General features: G+C 39.4%; 1 pseudogene; it reads left to right on the plus strand.

Annotated features, from left to right (window-relative positions):
• Positions 1-22862, plus strand: part of LOC138683905 (uncharacterized) — a 108521-nt pseudogene that overhangs the window by 11186 nt on the left and 74473 nt on the right.

Genomic DNA, 22862 nt, shown 5'->3' on the forward strand with positions numbered 1-22862 from the left:
TGTCCCAAGATAAATTAATGGAAGATGTACTGTCTAAGCATGTTTTTCATTAAGATTTCTCAGATGAAGGCCAACACTGTTGAAAAAGCTTTGAAGAAAGAAACACAGGGAAAAGTTTGGAAAACTCTCCTCTAATTGACCTAACTGACTTCCAGTGCCCGGATGAGACTGGATTTCAAGGGAAAAATATGTGTCTGATATTGCTAATAACAGGGTTTTGCCCAATGCAGCAAGGGAATTAAATATATGCAAGGAAGGACGATTTGTAGTATTTATAACTAAAGCAGGAAAGGCTGAAAAGAAATATGAATGGCAACAAGAAGGGCTTATTCAAGTTCTTCAGCAGCAAAAATGTGGGCTTCCTGCAGGGGCCCTGGTGACAAAGGACACATAAAATGCTGAGGTGCTCAATGCATTCCCCTCCTCAGTCTTCACTACTATTGCCTTTAGCAATCCTAAGGCCCCTAAGAGCAGATGGAAAATCTGGAGCAAGGAAGACTTACTCCTGGTGGAGGAGGATGCAGTTAGGGGACATTTAAACAAGTTGGAGATACACAAGTCTGTGGGCCCTGATGGGATGCGCCCACAAGTGCTGAGGGAGCTGGCCCATGTCATTGTAAGGCCACTCTCAATTATCTTTGAAAGGTTATGGTGGTTGGGGGAGGTGTCTAAGGACCAGAAAAAAGCAAATGTCACTACTGTCTTCAAGAACAACAAGAAGGAGGATCTGAAGAACTACAGGCCAATTAGCCTCATCTTGATTGTGGGAAGCTAATGGAGCAACTCATCCTAGAAACCCTTTCCAAACATATTAAGGATAAGATGGTGATTGGGAATAGTCAGCGTGGATTTACAACAGAGTAATTATGCTTGACCAACCTGATAGCCTTTTACAATGAGGTACCAGCCTAGTGGATGAGGAGAGAGGAGTGGATGCTCTTTACCTTGATTTTAGCAAGGCTTTTGACATCCCACAAGATCATCATAAACAAACTGATATCTTATAAGTTAGATAGATGAACAGTGAGGTAGATTGAAAACTCTGAGTTGCCAGGCTCTAAAGGCTGTGACCAGGACCACAAAGTCCAGCTGGAGGCCAGTCAGTAGTGTTATCCCTCAGGGGCAGATACTGCGACCGACACTGTTTAATCTTTTCATTAATGCCTTGGACAGATAGAGTAGAGAGCACCCTGAGCAACTGGCAGGTGATACAAAACAGGGAGTCAAAACTTGGTAGTCACCAGAGGTACCTTCTAAACTCAGTGATTCCATGATTGTCATTATCTTGAAGATATATTGCTATAGGAAAAAAGCTTTCTGAAGGAAAGAAAATAAAAAATCTAATGCACATTGCTGCCACAGAAAAGAAATGGGTCTAAAAGGTCTTGAATACCTATGATTTAGAATTGAAAAGGGATCATTGATTATGTTTTGAGAGAGATTCCAGATTAGCTCTTTCATGAAAGAATCAGGATGATGACAACATGGGTACAAAAGTATACTTCATATGAATTTTACCTATTGAATCAAACAAATAGTGTGCTTACTACTAATGGAAGCCTGGGACACTAAAACCACAGGAATTCTTCTTGTTCAAATGCTTGTAGTAACACTATAGCAGTTCCACTTCTTCTTAAGTACCGTGGTTTAAGACAAAGCATTTTTGTTACCAAGAAAGTCTTTTTTGATAACATCTTGCTGTAAAAGAAATCACGCTGGTTAAGCCATAATTTTGGTTTAATTTTTTCTGTAGTGAGAAAGCTAAATCATTCTCATGCAAGAACTGTAGTATTGCATGAGTACTACAAGAAAAGTATTTTGCCTGAATACATTTCTTCTAGTTATGAGTTGAGTGGTCTACAAATCTTATTTTCCTCAGAGATGTGAATTTTTCCATCTATGCGTCCATTATTGATCAAACAACATGTAGTAGTACTTGTGGTGGCTTTGTCTGCATCACATATAAAACATGTCTTAAGAAACTCCTCACTTCACTACTTTACTCAGACCTTTACTCTTGCTTGAATATCTACACAAAACATATCTGATTATAGGAAAATCAATCAATTGGTAGTCAGTCACATTTTTAGATAATTACTCCTATTTCATCCCCTTCCTTTTAAAAGATGACAAAACACACCTTAAAAGGTGTCTACATCTTCATATATACTGACTCAAGAGGGTGACAAAAAGAAGAAGGTGCAAAATTATTTGATATAGAGAAAAATGCATATGATTTCAGAACATGTAATCTACTAATTTTTAAATCTGGAGAGTTAAAAATTCTTTTCAGATCTGTCTTTTATAGTATAAAACCTTATTAAAACCTCCTGCTGAAATAAAAGAATCAGTGAAAACTGGAATTTTTGTGCATATTAGTCCATCTTTAAATTGTATTATAAGTTAGCAAAAGGGTGACTGGTTTGGAGGTCAGCAAGTAATCAGATTTACAATGATAACTAAATATCTAACAAGTTGCCATGAAAGCAATCTTGTATGATTATCATTCAGAGGCTTGTGAAAGACATACATAGCTGAATCTGGTATTTTCCTTTAATATGCTTTGAACTGGAGAACCTTGTTCTAAACAGCAATATTAGATGGAGGGAGTTTAATTAACTCTAGTGATCTGTCCAGAAGTCAATGTGTGTCGAAATGGAATTAAAGGAATTCTTAGGCTATTTTCTCTGGTCATAATCAATTAATACACAGAGGTGAATATTAGAAATAACTCATCTGAAAGCAAGTAAATTACACATAGAAAACTTATACCTTTGACATTGATTAATTTCACAGATGCAATTGCTCATTTGACTCTGAATGTGAACACAATCAAAAAATCTGTAAGTTACAAGACAAGTTGTGATATACCATTTCTGTTTTGTTTCTAGCTATGTGTGTTTCCCATAAGAATGCAATATTTTAAAGCATCCAGTGGCTTTTATGATAATCTAAGCAGTAACTCTAACAAACATGAGGTGGGTTTTCCTACACTGTTATTATTTACAGATCTGTAAGGGTATATGTGCGTTGTCAGTTATATGAGACAGTTGTTTTGTCCTCCTGCCTCTGTTCTCATCAGTCAGACTCTACTGCAGCTATCCCAAGTAGAGGAACTAATTACTCCAGATTAAACTGTTAGGGAGTAATGACGCCTTGAGAGTTTACTCTGTGGAGTGCACCCAAAGTCAACAGGAACACATTTTGTGTCCTATGTGGTTCCTCTGCTCTTCCACTGTCCTCACTTTTTTCCAGGACACCTCATGTCTTTGAAGGCCTCTAAATAAAATCATATTATACAAAAGCCACTCAGCAGCACGCTGATATAAATGTCAAATTTTGCATGCTTCAGAGTTATAGGATGTTATCTTTGTTCATACTTTATCATTAAAGAGAAAGAGGAAGTATCTCAGGGTTGTTAACTGACGACTGAAACCTTAGAGGAGACCACATGTCTCATCTGGCTATGCCAGGAAAGCAAATGCAGTCTCATAGACATTTTCCTCTGCAGCAATGCCAGGACATAGCCAAAACATCCTTTGCTTTCTTTTATTCAATACGCTTAATACTTTATTTACCTTTTTTTGCTTGTTCTTTTCTTTTTCTCCATCTCTGTTCACAAAACGTAATGATTTCCTAGATTTTTCTTTTTTACCCTTTCTGTTGGTTTGAAATTTGCCAATGAAAAATCTTTTAGGTTATGATTTACCATCTATGCATCCTTCTCTTTTTCTTTTACCAAATAAGGTGGAAATAGATATAGTTTAACTCATGCTTCCTCAACAGTCATTCTGATCATTTTTGTCCAACAGAAATTTAGAAAACTCCTATGTTCTAATTTGTTCTTGTCAAAAGCACAGGTGAAAGAAGCTTTCCTGCATAATTCTGTTTTCTTTGAGATTGTGTTCGCCTGCATGCAAACATAGTCTGGTCCTTCTGGACAAATACAAAGTGTACATTACAGGAAGGTGTTTAGGTATTGTTGCTGGTTAGAAGCTTGCTATTATGGGGCAGAAAAAGCTACAGTGCTTGCACTGTCACTGGAGAAAAATGTTTTGACCTTGTATTTGCAGAGTTGATAACATTATTCCAAAGAGAGGGAGCAGGAGTAGAGATTTGAAAATCTTAACATGTTAAGTATACAATTTATGAAATGATCTAGTATAGCATAGCCGTAGTGTTTTACAGGAATTTTTAAAAATCTGTGATTGGGAAAGGGGGGGGAAGAGTTTATCTAAGAAGTTTTATCTCAAGAAGCTGAAAATTGGGATTAATTTAACCTCTTTACAGTGACTGTCATCTTTCTTGATTGTCACCTGCCTGCCTTAATCAGTCCTCTATCTTTCTGCAGGTAAAGGATTTTTCAAGACACCACAGAGTCTGAACATGACTCAGCCTCATTCTCTGTGAAGGTTACCATTCTGTACTGGAATAATTTATGATCTAAAATGGTAATAACTTCTGAAAATCAAATTATAATATTTTTATGCCTAAGAATCCAAGAATTTCAGAAAGAAATACTGCTAAAAAGGAAACAGAGCTGGCAGTTGTTTCTGATCCATGCAAGTCTTGCATGATATCATTTTCACCACAAGACAAGACAAGCTGTGCTCCTAGGGACCTATGCTGATATTAAGACTGTATGAACAATTTCTGGTGGGGTAAAAACACACACAGAGGTTGTAACTGAAGAGCACAGACTGCCATAGGTCTCTGTTCTTACTTAATCATACAAGCTGAAGCAAACAAATTACTAAAATACGACACTATATTTATTATGTTTTGTGTTCTAAAACCTCCAAGAATATGCCAGTAATTTTTGGTATATCTTTACCATTAATTAACACTGAATGATAGGCTTATGACATGGTTCCATTCTAATTATTTAAACGTATAAAGAACTCCCAATAAAATGTTGCTTTGGGGTGCTACATAAACATAATGGACAATAGTTTTTTCCAGAGTTTTAGGGATTTTATTTTTTTTTAATCTTTTTGTAATCCTAGTCTCTTTGAAACTGGAGTAGTCATTTATAATAGCCACAGACAGTGATCAGCTCATCAGAGATGGCTGAGAACCCTTGTGCAGCAAGTGAAGAGAATTATCTAACAAACCAGTTAATGACTGATTTAAAGAAGGTTATTGTTTAAATAGACTCTATGTTCAATAGCCATGAGATCAGTCTTTTTTACGTCATGCTTGACTGAACTGCAAAAGGAGGTAATTTATGTAAGTCTAGATTTCAATACTAAACATTATGTGGAATCTTTCTAAGTGAAAACATGATCTTTTGGGAGGATCATCATTAAGCTCAGTATATTGCTCTTGTTATAATGGGACTCCTTGCCACAGAAGAATCAGAAGTTGTCAATTAAGCTGTATCGAATAGGCTAATTAATTATGAATAGAAAGAAAAGAGTAGCTGGAAGAATACCTCTTCCCTTCTCATGAAGCAAAAACTGGAAGGGTGCACAATTTGTGCATAAAATAGATGTCTAGGTATTAAAGGAAACACATTAGTCATAGCTGATCTGTTAGATTTTTCAACAGGTTGTGAGATATTGCTTCCACACTAACAGACACATCATTTTTGGTGATGCTTATTTAGCTGATGAAAGAAATTTTGAGTAAATTATTCATAGATTGTCTTAAAAAATGCAGGGTTACAAACACTTTCCCCCAACTTATATACTTTCTTTAAAACTAGTTACAAAAATGGGGAGACAGCTGAAAAAGAAAACCATTACCAACCCCAGAACCCAAACCAACTCCAACAAAACCAAAAAAATTCCACAAACAAAACCCAAACCCCCACCCCCCAGCTATTAATTTTAAAGCCTGTATTTAACTAACGAGCACGTATTAATTCATTGTAAGACTGTGTCTATGAAATAAATAAAATATACATATATTTATAAGTATATACATAGAAGTATATATATTATATAATTGTTTATATATTATATATGTTATATATACTTACAAGTGTGTATATAAATATATACATTCCTATGGAAAAAAACATATTCTGCCTTCAGAAATATTATCCAAGTGTAGTATTGCTTTTCACTCCACTTGTAATATGGTGAGTCATGTTGTTGCTGTTTTCCAAGCAGAAGAAAATTTGGTACTGATGAACAAGCATACTTCCTTATCCTTTGGTAAGACATTCCACACTTGGCCATTGCTAGTAAATTAAAATTTTCTGGAAGTTTTATTAAACTAGGAAACCGTGGATTTCAACCAGTTTTATAGTTGATCCCCAGTTGGATTGTGGGGGACAGAAGAAATCCAAGTGTGGGAAAAAATAAGATGCACAGAACGTTCAATACAGAGCCAGGGTGAAGCTGTTAGGTGGACCCAGGACCATAACTTTGGAGCACAGCATTGAGCATATCTGCCCATCAGTGAAGACTTCCATTCTGTCATTGACACTGCACACAACTCTGGGAAAATTGCTGATAGTTCTTCTTCCCAATTCTGAAGAACTGTGTGCATCTCCAGTAACTGTAGACTTCTGTGTGCTGTAACACATTCCTATCTATGAATTTTGTTCCCTCTATCTCAGGCTCCTTTGGTGGAGTAGAGGGTTTTGCAGCCATAAAAAGAGTAACTGAAAAGTGCCATCATCTAACCAGAAAAATCATAAATATTTAATATTATGTCACAATACAATAAACCCATTATATATTGATTATCCATTTATCTTTACCAGGGATAGTTTAAATAATTTTCTTCCCTACCCTGAGATTATCATTCTCAACCATTATATTGGCTACTTCAATAACAAACAGACATATAATACTTCCCCCAGGAGAAAGTTAGATGTTTCAGGGTTTTACAACAGGAAGAACTTTCTTTCTGCCAACACTACAAAAATCTAATATCTTTAAATTGGACCATAACTCAAAAGGAACCATGAAAAGAGACTGCACAACATCAGTTAAATAAGTAACTGTATAAATTTCTATTTAGTTCTGCAATATTTCTAATATTACACTGTTGGGTTTCTTAGTGGTCCCACAGTGCCCTGCACAATTCCTGCTATGAAATGCTTCTTCCCATCATATCTGTGAAGAATACTAACAGAACTACCCAAGGGAAAGACAAGTTTTCGTAAATGTCTAGTTAGTCCACTTCATGCTTTCATAGCCTTTGCAAATAACCTGTGTTTTGTCAGGCAAAGGAAATCATATAGAATCCAATAAAATTAAATGTCAAATGTATCTATTGGAGAGGGGCAGTATCTTTTACTAAAGCTTAAAGTCAAATATTTAAGGATAAGATTTCAGTTATGATTACAAGAAAATTAATTCTTAAAGATGTCTTCTGGAAAGGCTGGAAAGCATGTTCTCTGCACTTCTGCTTTTGGAAGTTGCTGCTGATATTGGTATGTAGCATCAAAGGCCTGTTATGAAAAACAGCATGTCTAGAAGCATGGCTGGTAGGCTCACAAGGACAAGACATGCTGTTATCATGCTCTGTCTCCAGTATACCTATGTCTGCTTTTCTATTATGTTAAAAAATCAGCTTAATTATGAGCTCCAATACGGATCTACCCTCTACACACTTGCCTTTCCTAAGACCAATGAACAAGGACATTGAAGCAGCCTCAGTATACTTTCCCTGAAAGTATTTATTTACTAGGAAGTGTATCCAAGTTCATTCTGTCTTTCAGCATAGTGCTGATTTGCTTTTCTGCAAGGCAGTGAGGGAAAAGTTTTACTGTCCCTTTCTATTCTGTCCTTGTGTACAAGGTATGTTGAGGGTCACTGGGATGACTGTTTTTTCCCTAGTCTCCCAGTGAGATATACTACTTTAACTTTGAGAAAAGAAGGAGAGACAAGGCTTTCTACAGAATGATTGCCTTAAAAACTAAAAAAACCCAACCCAACCAACCAAACAAACAAAAGTTACTACTTGGTCTTACTTTGAAATTTGAGTATTTAAACTCTAGTGACCATGTTAATCTGTGTGTGTCTAGCACTTTGGTAGGCGTTGGGTCTTTTCAGAAAGCTGTGCAATATCAGCTGCCTCAAAGGTTCATGTAACAACTAGTGGAAATTTATTTAGAGAGTAGTTTTGCACTTGATTCTTGATCATTTGATTTGGAAACCTACATGTCTCTGGTTTGAGTTAAATGACTTAAAAATGTTACTAGAAGGCTGAAGGTTAAAGTAGAAATGTTCAGAAATCAAACAGTTTGCTAAGGGACTATTAAGAGTAACATATTAGAGGCACAGATGGTTTGTACACCTCGGAGTAAAAAAAGTAAACCAACATGCAGAGTTAATTAGAGCTAAACCAGCTTCCCTTCCTTGGTGAGCTCTGGCCACACCAAGTGTAATGAAAATATGGCATGCTATAAATGAAACAAATAGCAAGTCATCAGATAATATACACAGTTACTGAGAAATTCTGATACATGTTGTAATTATGATTTGATAGGTGACTGCAGGCTTCCCGTGTACTGAGAGGATGAAAAAGAAATAAAACTAAATAAAGATCTACTATAGCACATTAGTTCCATCCTGCTTTATGGACACAATGAAATATAGTAGTCCACCATGGTTTCCCTTATTTGCCCTCAAGGTTAAGATCACATACTTCTTAAGGTGTTTTCCTTGCATAATGGTTCAGATTGGTCCTTCAACAGACAACAAGTCACTGTTTAAGTCAGTTTTCCTTGGACATGCAGACATATTTACTCTCTATGAATAGAAAGTGTTTCTCAAAGAATTCTGTGATACAATTCACAAACAATTCAAATTTCAAAAGAACCTGAAGCCATTGGACTTTCATACCCCGCTGTTGCAGATTTATTGTGCTGGAGTACTTTACTTAGCAAGTCACTATGACAGAATTGCTGTATTTAGAAGCTGAATATATTTCATCATTCATAATATTTAATTCTGTAAAACAGTGGCTTCTTGGGATATTGTTAAAACTTGGAAGTATCATCTGAGACTGGTCCAAATATTTCTTCTCAGAAAGAGCTTCCAGGCTGTGTACTTTATTAACTCTGAAACTGGTATAATTCTAGAGTACAACCTTGGGAATATGGAGATACATACATCCCTTAGAACTATATAAACAGACAAAGAGGTCTATATTAGTATTCTGCTTTCTAAATGATTCAAAGTGGAATGTAGAAAGTAAGCTATGTGAGCACCCATGGTTACAAGCAGGTTTTCTTCTGGTTTGTATGTTTGTTTCTTTTGCAGCTGTTGAGTTTTCTTATGATACAAAACCAATGGTTCAAAAAAGTGACATGTAAGTGATAAGATTTATTTGATAGACAACTAGACAACTAGGACTTTTGTTGGCCCATACAGGTGTTGTCTGTGATTCCAGATTCTAACTATCACTGCTGATATGATCGCTTTGGTGAGTAGCTAAGCTTCTGAGTTACAGCTATCAAATTCAGATATAAAACTAGACAAAGAACCTAGTATGTGGAAGGAAAAGGAAGTCCCTAACATGCCTGACTAATCAGATGATTATCCCATAATGCAAGCATGGTAGATTGGATGTTTATACACACACACACACACACACACACACATATATATATATATATAATTGGATAATATATAATTAAAGCAAAGGCTTTAAAGGGAAGCCTGGGTTCAGACAGGGTAAAGTCAGAAGTAATTATCATTGTAATGTAACTAGTAGACATCGAACATCCACAAGTGCTTTACCAACATCCGATTGCCTCATGAAACATCATGTCTTCTTTCCACCAAGGCACTTACAGCTCAGGCATCTGTCTGTTGTATCCTTTGATGCCCCCTTTTGGCCCTGCTGTCAGTTGTCTGTTGTCATTGACAGTAGTTGTTTCTTAAATGTGGTGTAGCTCCACCCCCACCCCCCACCCCCCTTCACTGACAGTTCACAAAGAAACTCTCTGGAAAGAACAAATATGGTGTAAGTCTTCATATATCATTTTTTAGGACAACAAAATGACGACTCCTTAACCTCCTTTTTCTCTCTCGTGTTGTGTCTTTGGTATGAAAATTGGCTTTTTGCTTCATATGAAAAGATGTAAAAAGCTGGAACACTTTGGAATACATTGCAACAGATTAGCTTCCTGGTGTTTTGATCGTTTTCCTTTCTATTGTTGAACTGTAGAGCTTTATGGTGGGATTTGGGGATGCTTTTCCATGTTATTGACCTGTAAGTTTCTCTTTGTCACCAGAAATTTTATTGCAAAAGTCTGGGATTTTCTAGACATCACATGAGACAGATGAGAGCTTTCTATGGAAGTTTCAGCACTGGTGGAGCTATTTAAGCATCAGTATGCAGTTGTTAGATTATTTCTATAAAAAGTATGGGAAGGACACTGACCTGGCATGCAATATTCCTGACCAAACATCTGACAGGAGAGACTTTGCTAGACATTGTCAGAATATGATGGGGAAGAACTGTAAAATTTGGGTGACATACACGTGTACGGAACCTGTATACACAACTGGTTTGTCCTTATTTTAAAAAGGTGGAAGATGAGTATTGAAATGGAATTGGATATCAGTGAGCTACAGGTAGGTTACTAATAAATTAACTTCTAGTAGCTTCAGCTGTGGTATGAATACTGAAGTCAAATTCATGTGAAATGTGAAAAAAAACCAACCCTGCATATTGTAAACTCTTCAGTGATGTAATTTTTAGTACTGTGTCTATAGACTTAAAATAATGTAGACAGCAAATCTTCTGACTTCAGTTCCGGCATACCTGTGCACAGCCAGCTGGTGAACATGGATTTGCAAAGGATGTAGTGTACTGGGTGAAGAGTACCTCTGAGACATGCAAGAGGGGAAATTGGCTTTCAGGAATATTCAGTTGCCAGCTGACTACCAGAGATCAGCGTGCCCTGCTCCAATTTTTTGCTCCAATTCCAGACAAAAACCCTTCTAGAAGGAAGTTACACCATTTCACTGGTTACATCATGTCATCTGGTAACATGTCAGAGATAAGTAGGTAAATAAATTTTAAAGGACCTGAAAAAGCTTTCTAAATCTTCAGCTTTGCAGAGAAAAGTGTATACCTTTTATCTTATGTTATTTTATTCACTTTTATTTTATTTGTTAAACCAGTAAAAAATTCAAGTCGATTGTAAGTTAAACACACCACAGTTCAGAGAATGGAGAATTAAAATCTTGTTGATTGCTGGATAAAACAGAGGAACTGAGGCTGTGCTAAAGTTGTTGCACTTGAAAAGACAGAAAAAAAGGCTTTGCATCTATGTGAAAAATTTGAATGAAATAAATGAAAGGGAATATGAATATGCAGGTTTTGGGGTGACCCACAGCATAATAGCTCTGAATAAGTCAGGCAGATTTGAGTTTACATTTAAAAATCTGCATTCAGAAGTTGAACTTTGGAGTAACCTTTATTCTTGGAATGCAATATTCTTCTAGAGATCAAATTCCTCCAAACACAGCAAAGCACTCTATAACATAAAACACCAATTTAGTTCCATGAATCTGTAGTTAACCCTCAACAATAAGGTTTTCTGTCAGTATGGACAGCATTCTCTTTGTTACATTTTATAAAATCTGCTCTAAAGTTAATGAGACAGGTGAATTCCCTCTGTCTATCCTGTCTGATTTTAGTTATTTATCACCTGATGATTTTGGCAACCGCAATAAAGTAATTGGGAAAGAATCAGCCCAGCAGAAAGCCTAAATGAATTTGAACTTTATTGGATAATGTAAGAGTAGAACTAGGAATAGCTTTGCTTTGGCAGAGGAAAAATGCATTTGTTAAATAACTGAGTAAAGTTTAGTAAAGCTTTTTGCTAAGTTTCATGTATGTAATGTCTGAGCTTGGTTTTAATTCCAAAAATTTTGAGAACTTATTTGAAAGAGCCTAGTGACCAAAAATGTTTTGGGGAAGTACAGAAGTGATGTGAATGGAAAAGACTTCATTTATTAGTAGAATTGTAACATACTTTAAACTTGATATAAATATATGTATGTATACATATGTATGTACATATGCATAAATACATACACATCCGTATATAGACATAGTTATGTCGCCTGGGTTATAAGTTTTGTTTAAGGAAATGTTTTTGGGGTGTTCTCCAAAATACCTTTAACTCTTCCAGAGTTGAACACAGAGGCCATAACAAATTGTCAGCAAGTTTTTTTGGTTGTTTTTGTTTGTTTGTTTGTTTTTTTTTTTCTGAGTGTTGGTGTTAACCAACTGCAGAAAATGGAACAAAAAGGAAAAGTGTCAGTGGCCTATGTTCAATGCAAACTAACAGCTAAAAAAGACTTCCAGGTTATGCAAAGACAGAATTTGATTCATTTTAGGATTAAACTAATCTAAAAGAAAATGTTAATGACAGTATCAGATATAAGAAAAGTAGTTCTAGTACAACTTATATTCAAGGCAAAGAAATACACGTTTACCACAAAATTATGCAATGTTCATAAAACATCCTGATATATGAATGTGCCATGGCTTTGGTAGTGGATAAATCTAAGTGCTACTACCAATCACTGCCTTGTAAATTAGACATTTCTTTGTCCATGTCATGGCTAACCCTGAAAATGTGTGCTGTAGGCTTTGCATTGATCTAAAGTTACTGTGATACAACTCTCCAGTATGACAGAATATGGGGTGAAGGTGAACCCAATCAAAGTGTAAAGAAACTGCTTTACTGGTGTGATTTTATGCAAAATTAAAGCAAGGTCAAATCAATTAACCACAAATACCTTCTGATCTTCAGAATAACTTTAGGTAACTGTTCATGATGGTTACAAATCCTAGTGACTGAGATTTCTGTAACAAAAAAGCTCAAAGAAGATGTCATAGGTAGGTTTGAGAACACAACTCTCTTTACTCACTGTGTGAAATTGGATGTTCTCATTTAGAGTACTAATCCTTCTTTTATAACACTTTTAAAAATCTGTAGGTTGTATTTCTTTTGAAAGGAGAAAGGTAACATATTAATGAAGTAGAAGCAAGAGAAAAAATGTTTGGTTATGCATGAGAAATGTTCAAATTCAATTACAAAAATGTATTTTATCAAGGAGAAAAACAATTCTATGTTAATAGTTTGTGATCAAAGGCAGCAATAAAATATTAATTGTCTGTCTTTCAGGTGAGCCTTTTGGGATCAAGAAAGAAAGAAAGAAAAAGAACAACAACAAAAAACGTTGACAACTGACAGTAGTAGAATAAACCTGTACTGCTAGTTGGAAGGCCCTTATATATAGCAGTCTTGTTTGAAGAATGCAAGATCAATGCAAAGATAATGCAAAGAAGAGCAACAAAGCTGGTGAAGGGTCTACAGTACAAGTGCTATGAGTAGCAGCTGAGAGAACCAGGGGTTTTTAGCCTGGAGAAAAGGAGACTGAGGGGAGACCTTATTGCTTTCTACAACTACCTGAAAGGAGGTTGTACCGAGGGGCGTGCTAGTCTCTTTTCCCAAGTAGCAAGTGATAGGACAAGAGAAAATTGCCTCAAGTTGCACCTGGGGAGGTTTAGATTGGATATTAGGAAAAGTTTCTTCACTGAAAGGGTTGTCAAGCACTTGGACAGGCTGCCAAGAGAAGCGGTTGAGTCACCATCCCTGGAGGTATTTAAAATACATGTAGATGTGGCATTTAGGGACATGGTTTAGTGCCTGAATTGGCAGTGTTACCTTAAGGGTTGGACTCGATGATCTTAAGGGTCTTTTCCAACATAAATGATTCTATGATTCTATGAAAAATTAGCATTTGGTTCTTGGAGGTAACAAAGATAGTTAAAGTACTACAATGTCACAGGAATAATTAAAACACTACAATCATTTCTTGGTATTAAATAGTATTATATAGCATTTTGTAACTTAGCAAAAATGAATACAGGTTGAAGGACAACTACATTTGTGTGCCTCTTGTCCTGGATAGAATAGAAAAACAGTACAGCAGCTGACAGTGTGTGATCAGGCTGGTGAGAGTTGGGTATACAAGAGAAGAAGATAATATGATGTGAGAATGAGTTACAGGGAACACATACTTTAAAGCAGCAGCTTAGTAAATAGCTTTTATAAAAAATGGCTGTTCCTTCCACCTACCCACCTCTCCATTTATCTTAACTATATTAAACAACACTTTAAACCCTTGTTTATAGGAAAATTAATTTGATTGCAATCTCTAATTTTTAAATATCTACTATTACATTGCAGAAGCCGTAATGATTTTCTGCATACTTTTTTCACTCTGTTATTGAAGAGGTGTTGTTTAGTTCAGCTTATGATGAGTTACTAAAATTCCTGTGGCATTTCAGTTTAGGCTGACAGCATAGCAAAAGGTACTGCACTTGGAGGGCTAGACAGCATAAAACTATGTCCTTGAAGACCATAGTAGTGGGTCATTGGGATGTACTTATAACAGCCTAGGAGAGCTATTGTAACTTAGTATTCCATCCTGGTCCTCTTGCTTTTGAAAAACAGTGCATTACAGGGTTTGCTGTGAGATATTTCTAATGTTAGTCTGCCTGAGGAAAAGGATTGTTTTTCCGACGTCATGTGTGACTGTATGAGCCAGGATTGAAATTGCTGTGACTCTGATACAACAGAGTCAAGTGATAACCCATTTAGGATCTGTAGGCCATTTGTAGCTGTGCAGTGGGTGGAACATGAGTTGTTCATGGAAAACCGATCACTAAAGTTCTGGATGGAAAGAAATTGGTGTCCTTTCTCTGTTAATAGTGTGTGAAGCTTGCTGAAGCTGGGTGATACCAAGTAGTAGGATTGCTCGCTTACGTGTGTGCTTGCTGCACTACTTGACAAACTATACTAAAAAAAATCAGGTTTTGTGAAGTGTTTCATCTTTATCTTACAAAGTGAGAAATGGGCTTGAAAATCTTCATGTAAAACCAGCCAGCAAGTAAGAAACTCAGCATGTTAAACAAACCAGAAATTTGGATCTGCTGTTTTCTTTAGAGAATGGTACTGTTTCTCTGGCACCTAGGTTTTGAGAAAACACTGTGGCTTAGTCTGAAAATCAGTTTGGTTCTATTCTGCTGTCTTTAAATCTTCTCAGATATCAGTCAAGGAAGAGAACATGGTGACTGCAACTACAAGAAAGATGCAGGAATTGTTATTTATTTTCCTCTGTGAATTGATCTTAGAGTTTCTTATTTTTGCAGTACACACAAATTGAATTCTAGCTTGTCTAGGTCATTGTCACAAAATTACATTTCCAGCTGTCATATCTGGACTTGTGCATTTGATCTTGTGAAGAATTCACTGAAGTGTATGTATATGTGTTTGTCTCTAATGCTATTAGAAGTTTTCAATGCTTACATTCTTACTGCTTTGTTTTTTGGTTCTACCTGTGGGATGTAAAATGTTTTCTTTTTGGAACTTCACAAATATTTTCTGCCAAATATTTCATTTTTATTTAGCACCAATGATGTCAAAACACTATACAAAGGGTGTTTTGTTTTGTTTTGTTTTTTTTATCATGAAGATAAGGAAGTCAGGTAGATGTGATTTGTTCAGGTTGTCTAGCCAGCCATTGTCAACAGTTCAGAATAGTAGCCAGCTGCCAGTGCATTATTTCATTGTTTATTGGATAGGTACATTATGTAGTGCTTAGTATTTTCATTTCAAAATGTCCATTCTATCCTCTGAGTCAAAGTCATGTCTTAGGGCTTGTAATGAGGTAAGTACATTTCCATGTAAAGTCTCTTTTCACTATTTCAAATATATATATAGTAACCTCATAATATGGATAACGAAATCAAGCACAGGAAAAATAAACTAGAATTGGAGGGCTGCAAATAAAGTTGCTTAGAGCCTAAAGGAGACAAGTTTTAGGTCAGAATATCTGGTTTTCCATCTCCATAATGGTAAAGGTAAAAGCCTTGAACTTTTAGTCAGTTTGGTTCCAGATTAAGTGTCTTTTGGACACAGATTACATTTGTTCAGATTACATTTGCTCTTGCTTGGTGCAAGAGATGCAGGAAACAACAGAATGAAGGAAAGAGCTGTAACTGTCTGATTAGACCTGTTTTCTTTCACAATCCACAACAAAATGATAGATACTAGAAGCAATGCCTGGTCTTTGGAAGTCTACACTGTTGCTTGTGGCCTAGAAATGAAACCATAATTACACACACAAAATTAAATTGTTCCTTTATTCTCTGGGTGGACTCACAGCTATAATTGCAGAGTCTTTGCTGGAATAAATTCCTCAAAACAAATATAATCCCACAGTGTGATGTTGTAAGAGACTGAATTGTTATCTTGAACCATTTGCCTCAAAGATTGTTAGGTGTGAGGGACTGGGCTGTCATCTCAAGGAACTGTGAACTGCTTATCTCGAGCCCTTTGTCTCTAAGATGGCCTGTTTAAGCAGGACACTCCTCTGTCCATAACGATGATTACCAGGCCATTGAGGCATCTAGGGGAGGAAACAGGCTAGAGCTGATCTGGTGTTGATCACGCGAAGGTCCTGTGATAGACAAAACCTGCAGCGCATGACTTCATCAAAATATGCCCTATAAAAACCTGTAGAGACAAGCTGTGGTGGCCTTCTTCATCACCAAAGAATTGAAGATTGAGGACCGATGGGACACAGCTGGATCCGTCCTTGCAACTCCCACCACCAACTGCTTGCCTGAGGACCAACGGGACGCCGCTGGATCCGTGGTGGTGACTATCCTAGCAATCCTATCCCGACTGCTTGCTTAATTTCTACCTTTTCTTCCATTCTATCCTATCGCCATCATTTTCCACTTTTAATACTTTTGATAATAAAAGCTTTTTTGACTATACAGCATTTGACCTCGTTTGTATCTTAATCTCGCTCTTGGGATCATATCGAAACCTTCCCCAACATTGGATCGGGACAGATGTGTACTCCACAGTGTACACAGTCACAGATTCCAATTTCCATGTGTTCCTGCTGGAATGCACTTATTCATTAGTTTTTTTATTATCTCAGCAATAACTTTAATATCCAATAATATTCCATTCCCCACCTCTATTTTCAGTCAGCTATACTTTTGTGAAACAGTCACCTTTGGGGTTTAAATACTCCTTGTATGTCAAAATCTGCAATTCTTAGAATTCTTCAAAAGTTTGAGATGAGAATATAATTTGGAGTAGGAGGAAAAGGGAAGAGTCCTTTTGAGTTTAAATAAATACAAAAGACAATACTGAAAGGAAAAGCTGACCTCCTGATCTACTTCTTTCTTAAGAAAGTGTACTGGTTTCTGATCTTCCTGCCTCTTGCAGATTATGCTGAACCACACTGATAGTCCTCTACGGAGAGATGACTGGCTTGGTGGATGAGGAGAGAGCAGTGAGTGTTGTTTGTCTTGGCTCCAGTAAGGCTTTTGACACTGTTTCCCATAAAATCTTCGTAGACAATCTGATGAAATATGGGATAGATAAGCAGACAGTGAGATGGACTGAAAACTGACTGAACTGACAGATGTAAAGGATTGTAACCAATGCCAAGAAGTACAGCTGAAGACGAGCCACTAGCAGGGTGCCCATGGGGTGGATATTGGGACCAATACTCTTTAACCTCTTCATTACTGACCTAGATGATGGGTCAGAGTGCACCCTTGGCAATGGGCAGATGATACAAAACTAGGAGGAGTGGCTGATACACCTGCTGGGAGCCATGACAGGCTGGATAAATGGGGCAACTGGAACATCAAGAAGTTCAGCAAAGGGAAATGTGAAGTCCAACACCTGGGGAGGAAAAAACACAGGCACCAGCATATCCTGGAGGTTGTCCAGGTGGAAAGCTTCTTGGCAGAAAAAGACCTGGGGGTCCTAGTGGACACCAAATTGAACATGAGCCAGCTATCATAGAATCACAGAATCATAGAATCATTTAGGTTGAGGTTGGAAAAGACCTTCAAGATCATCGAGTCCAACCATCATCCATGCCCACTAAACCATGTTCTGGAGTACCTTGTCTACGTGCTTTTTGAATACCTCCAGGGATGGTGACTCAATCTCTTCCCTGGGCAGCCTATTCCAATGCTTGATAACCCTCTCAGTAAAGAATTTTTTCCTAATATCCAATCTGAATCTCCCTTGCCTCAACTTCAGGCCATTTCCTCTCATCCTATCACCAGCCACCTGACAGAAGAGACCAGCACCCACCTCACTACAACCCCCTTTCAGGTAGTTGGAGAGAGCGATAAGGTCTCCCGTCAGCCTCCTCTTCTCCAGACTAAACAGCCCCAGCTCCCTCAGCTCCTCCTTATAAGACTTGTGCTCCAGGCTCCTCACCAACTTGGTTGGTGTTGTCTGCAAACTTGCTGAGGGTGCACTTAATCCCTTCATCCAAATCATTGACAAAGATATTAAACAGAACAGGGCCCAACACTGAGCCCTGGGGAACACCACTTGTGACCCGCTGCCGACTGGATTTAACCCCATTCACCACAACCTTCTGGGCTTGTCCATCCAGACAGTTTTTCACCCACCAAAGAGTACACTTGTCTAAGCCATGAGACGCCAGCTTCACAAGGAGTATGCCATGACAGACAGTGTCAAAGGCCTTGCTGAAATCAAGGTAGATAACATCCACAGCCTTTCCCTCATCCACTAGGTGGGTCACCTGGTCATAGAATGAGATCAGGATGGTGAAGCAGGACCTGTCTTTCATAAACCCATGTTGACTGGGCCTGATCCCCTGCTTGTCCTGGACTTGCTATGTGAGTGGTCTCAAGACAAACTGTACCATAATCTTCTCTGGTACCGAGGTCAGGCTGACAGGCCTGTAGTTCCCCGGATCCTCCCTCCGATCCTTCTTGTAAATGGGAATCACATTGGCAAGCCTCCAGTCCTCTGGGACCTCCCCTGTTGACCAGGATTGCTCATATATGATGGTGAGTGTCTTGGCAAGGACCTCGACCAGTTCCCTCAGTACTCTTGGATGGGTCCCATTGGGTCCCATGGATTTGTGAGTGTCCAGATGGCATAGTAGGTCACTAACTATTTCCTCCTGGATTAAGAGGGGTATATTCTGCTTTTCATCCTCACCTTCCAGCTCAGGGGATGGAGTAGCCTGAGGATAACTGGTGTCCCTATTAAAGACTGAGACAAAGAAGGCATTAAGTAACTCAGCCTTTTCCTCATGTCTGGTGTCTACATTCCCTTCTGTATCCATTAAAGGATAGATATTCTCCTTGGGATTCTTTTTACTGTTAACATATTTGTAAAAACATTTTTTGTTGTCCCTTACAACTGTGGCCAGATTTAGTTCTAGCTGAGCTTTTGCCTTTCTAATTTCCTCTCTGTATGACCTAACAAGATCCCTGTACTCCTCCCAAGTTGCCCACCCTTTCCTCCAGAGAAGATAAACTCTCCTTTTTTTCTTGACTCATAGCAAAAGCTCCCTGTTTAGCCAGGCTGGTCGTTTTCCTCAGCGATTCGACTTGCAGCACATGGGAATAGCCTGGTCCTGAGCCATTAAGATTTCCTTCTTAAAGAATGCCCATGCCTCCTGGACCCCTTTGCCCTTCAGGACCATCTCCCAAGGGACTCTCTCAACCAGTGCCTTGAAGAGGCCAAAGTGTGCCCTCTGGATGTCCATAGTGGTGGTTTTGCTAACCCCCTTCCTTGCCTCACCAAGAATTGAGAATTCTATCATTTCATGGTCGCTAAGCCCAAGACAGCCTCTGACCATCACACCTTCCACCAGTCCTTCCCTGTTCGTAAACAACAGATCTAGCAAGGCTCCTCCCCTGGTTGGCTCACCCACCAGCTGTGTCAGGAAGTTATCTTCCACACACTCCAGGAACCTCCTAGATTGTTTAGTCTCTGCTGTGTTGTATTTCCAGCAATGTCTGGAAAGTTGAAGTCCCCCACGAGAACAAGGGCACACGATTCTGAGACTACTGCCAGCCGCTTGTAGAATGATTCATCCATCTCTTCAACCTGGTCAGGTGGTCTATAACAGACTCGCAGCACAATATCTGCCTTCTTGACCTTCCCTCTCATCTTCACCCATAAGCACTCCACCTTGTCATCACAGTTGTGGAGCTCTGTACAATCAAAACACTCCCTAACATAGAGAGCCACCCACCACCTCTTCTGCCTTGCCTATCCCTTCTGAAGAGCTTATAGCCATCCATTGCAGCACTCCAGGCATGGGAGTCATCCCACCATGTTTCTGTGATGCCAACTAAGTCATATCTATCCTGCTGCACGATGGCTTCCAGCTCCTCCTGTTTTTATTGCCCATGCTGTGTGCATTGGCATAGATGCATTTGAGCTGGGTTATCAAATCTACCCCTAACATCAGCATGCTGCCCCCAGACTCATCTCTGGTGCACCTAGTTTTATCCCTTACCCCCTTCAAACCTAGTTTTAAGCCCTCTCTATGAGCCCTGCCATTTCATGAGCGAGGATTCTTTTACGCCTTTGAGATAGCTGGATGCCATCTGTCGCTAGCAAGCCCAGTGCTGTGTAAACCTCCCCATGATCAAAAAAACCAAAATTCCACTGATGGAACCAGTCTCTGAGCTACATATTAACCAGGTGTGTTTTCCTGTTCCTTTCAGTATATTTCCCTGCCACTGAAGGGATTGAGGAAAACACTACCTGTGCTCCCGATCCTTCCACTAATCAGCCCAGTGGCCTGAAGTCCCTTTTGATTGCCTTTGGATTTCTCCCTGCAATCTCATCACTGCCAACCTGCACAACCAATAGCGGGTAATAATCAGAGGGCCAAACCAGACCAGGGAGTTCCCTGGTAACTTACCTGGGCCCCAGAGAGGCAGCAGACTTCCTTGTGGGATGGGTCAGGTCTGCATATTGGGCCCTCTGTCCCCCTTAGAAGAGAGTCACCTACGACAGTTACCCTCCTTTTTCTTTTTTTAGAGGATGTGAGAATGCGTAGGGCTGCCCAACTGGGCCTAGGCACCTCCCTAGATAGGCCTTCATCTACACCCTGATCTTCACGGGCCTGGTCCTCAAGTTCCAGAGCCCCATACCTGTTGTGAAGGGGCAACTGGGAAGGAGAGGGAGACTGGGAGGGGATTCGCCTGCCTCCCCGAGCAGGGACCTGTATCCATTCCCCTCCATCTCTTAGGTCCCCTCCTGCCTGGTGGCAAGAGGGGAGGGGAACCTCTGCTTCTTGCGGAGCCTCCATGTGCTGCCTCTGCCTCAGGGATGGTAGGGTGCAGGACCACCAATCTATCTCCCTCTCACACTCCCTGATACTCCTCAATCTTTCCATTTCCTCCTTCAGCTCTACCACCAGGCTGAGCAGATCATCCACCTGGTCACACCTCACACAAGAGGTGTCCCCTCTGCCCTCCGTCATCAGTGACAGACTCAGGCGTTCCCCGCAGCCAGAGAGCTGGACAGCCGCATGTTTACATGGGAGCTGTGTCTGCGTTGCCACATTTTTCTTAACAGTGGCTTTCCCGGGAGTGGCAACCATACCTGGGTGTCCCTCTGGGCCAACACCCACCCCTTGAGTAGCCTTCTCCACCTGGGAAGAGGAAGACGGGGGGCTGCGCCCTACCTGTCAGAACTGCCTGTGCGAACTGCTGTGTCACACCCTTTCTGCGGTGCCATGCCCTTTCTGATGTGCCACGCCCTTTCTGACGCACCACGCCCTGTTTGCCCACCCTGTTCGCCATGCTCCTGGTCACTGGTGCTCCTGAGGGCCGTTCAAATCTCCCATGGTTGCCCCTGGCAAGGCCCACGCTGGGTCAGCCTCTCTTGCGAGAGCCACCGGCTCTGGACAGGTCCCTCCACTTTTCCCCGGGGCTCCTGGGCCTCAGGAACCTCCCAGTCTGCCTCAGTCTAACGCTTAGCTGCTGACTTACTGTTGCCTCTGCTGGCCTCGCCACTGTCTGAATGCTGCTGATGATTATGCCGGATTTAAAATGTGTCCTTGCTGCAAAGACAGCTGACAGTATCCTGGGCTGCATTAGGAGGGATGTTGCCAGCAGGTCGAGGGAGGTGATCCTTCCACTCTACTCAGCACTGGTAAGACACAAATGCAGTGGTGTGTCCAGTGTCCTCCTGGGGTCCCTGGTTCATTAAAGATGTGGACATATTGGACGGAGACCAAAGAGGGCCAAAAAGATGATGAAAGGACTGGAGACCTGGGACTGTTCAGGTTGGAGAAGAGAAAGCTCGGGGGATATTATGCATATGTATAAATATCTGATGAGAGGGTGTATAAGGATGATGGAGCTAGGCTTTTCTCAGTGGTGCCCAAAGACAGGACAAGAGGCAACTGAAACACAGGAAATTCTGTTTAATCATATGAAAAGCCTTTTTTTTACACTGCCTGATCAAACACTAGAGCAGGTTTCCCAGAGATATTAAAAACTTGACTAGACATCGTCCTTGTCAACCTGCCCCAGATAACCCTGCTCAGAGCAGGGCATTGGACTGTGTAATCTCTAGAGGTGATTGCAACCTCAGCAATTCTGTGTTTCCTTAAATACCAAATTTGCTCACAGTAAAAAATTATCCTAAAATATATAAATAATTTTAAATCAGTTTAATTAAAAAGAAATGTGATTTCTTTCTTGCCTGCTCATCTTCTAATCCTCAGTAAGGAAAATTAATAACATTCTTGGGGCAGTTGTGTGTGTGTGTTGGTCATGTAGTCATCCCATGGCAATATGAGTGTTCATATTGGCTATATACATTCAGCCTCTGTTAAAAGAAAAGAAAATCAGCAGTCAGTCCTAACTTTTAAGTACTCTTAGATGAAATAGAATATATGAAAATAACCTGATTACACTTCAAAACTGGGAGCTGATGTGCGAAGAGGCTATAAGAATCTTATGAAAAACAGTGGACAGGAGAAAGGGTGGAAAACAGTTACTGAGCCTGAACAGTTTCGAGCAGAAAGCTTGGAAGC

This window comes from Haliaeetus albicilla, chromosome Z, assembly GCF_947461875.1.
Source record: "Haliaeetus albicilla chromosome Z, bHalAlb1.1, whole genome shotgun sequence".
Classification (NCBI taxonomy): domain Eukaryota; kingdom Metazoa; phylum Chordata; class Aves; order Accipitriformes; family Accipitridae; genus Haliaeetus; species Haliaeetus albicilla.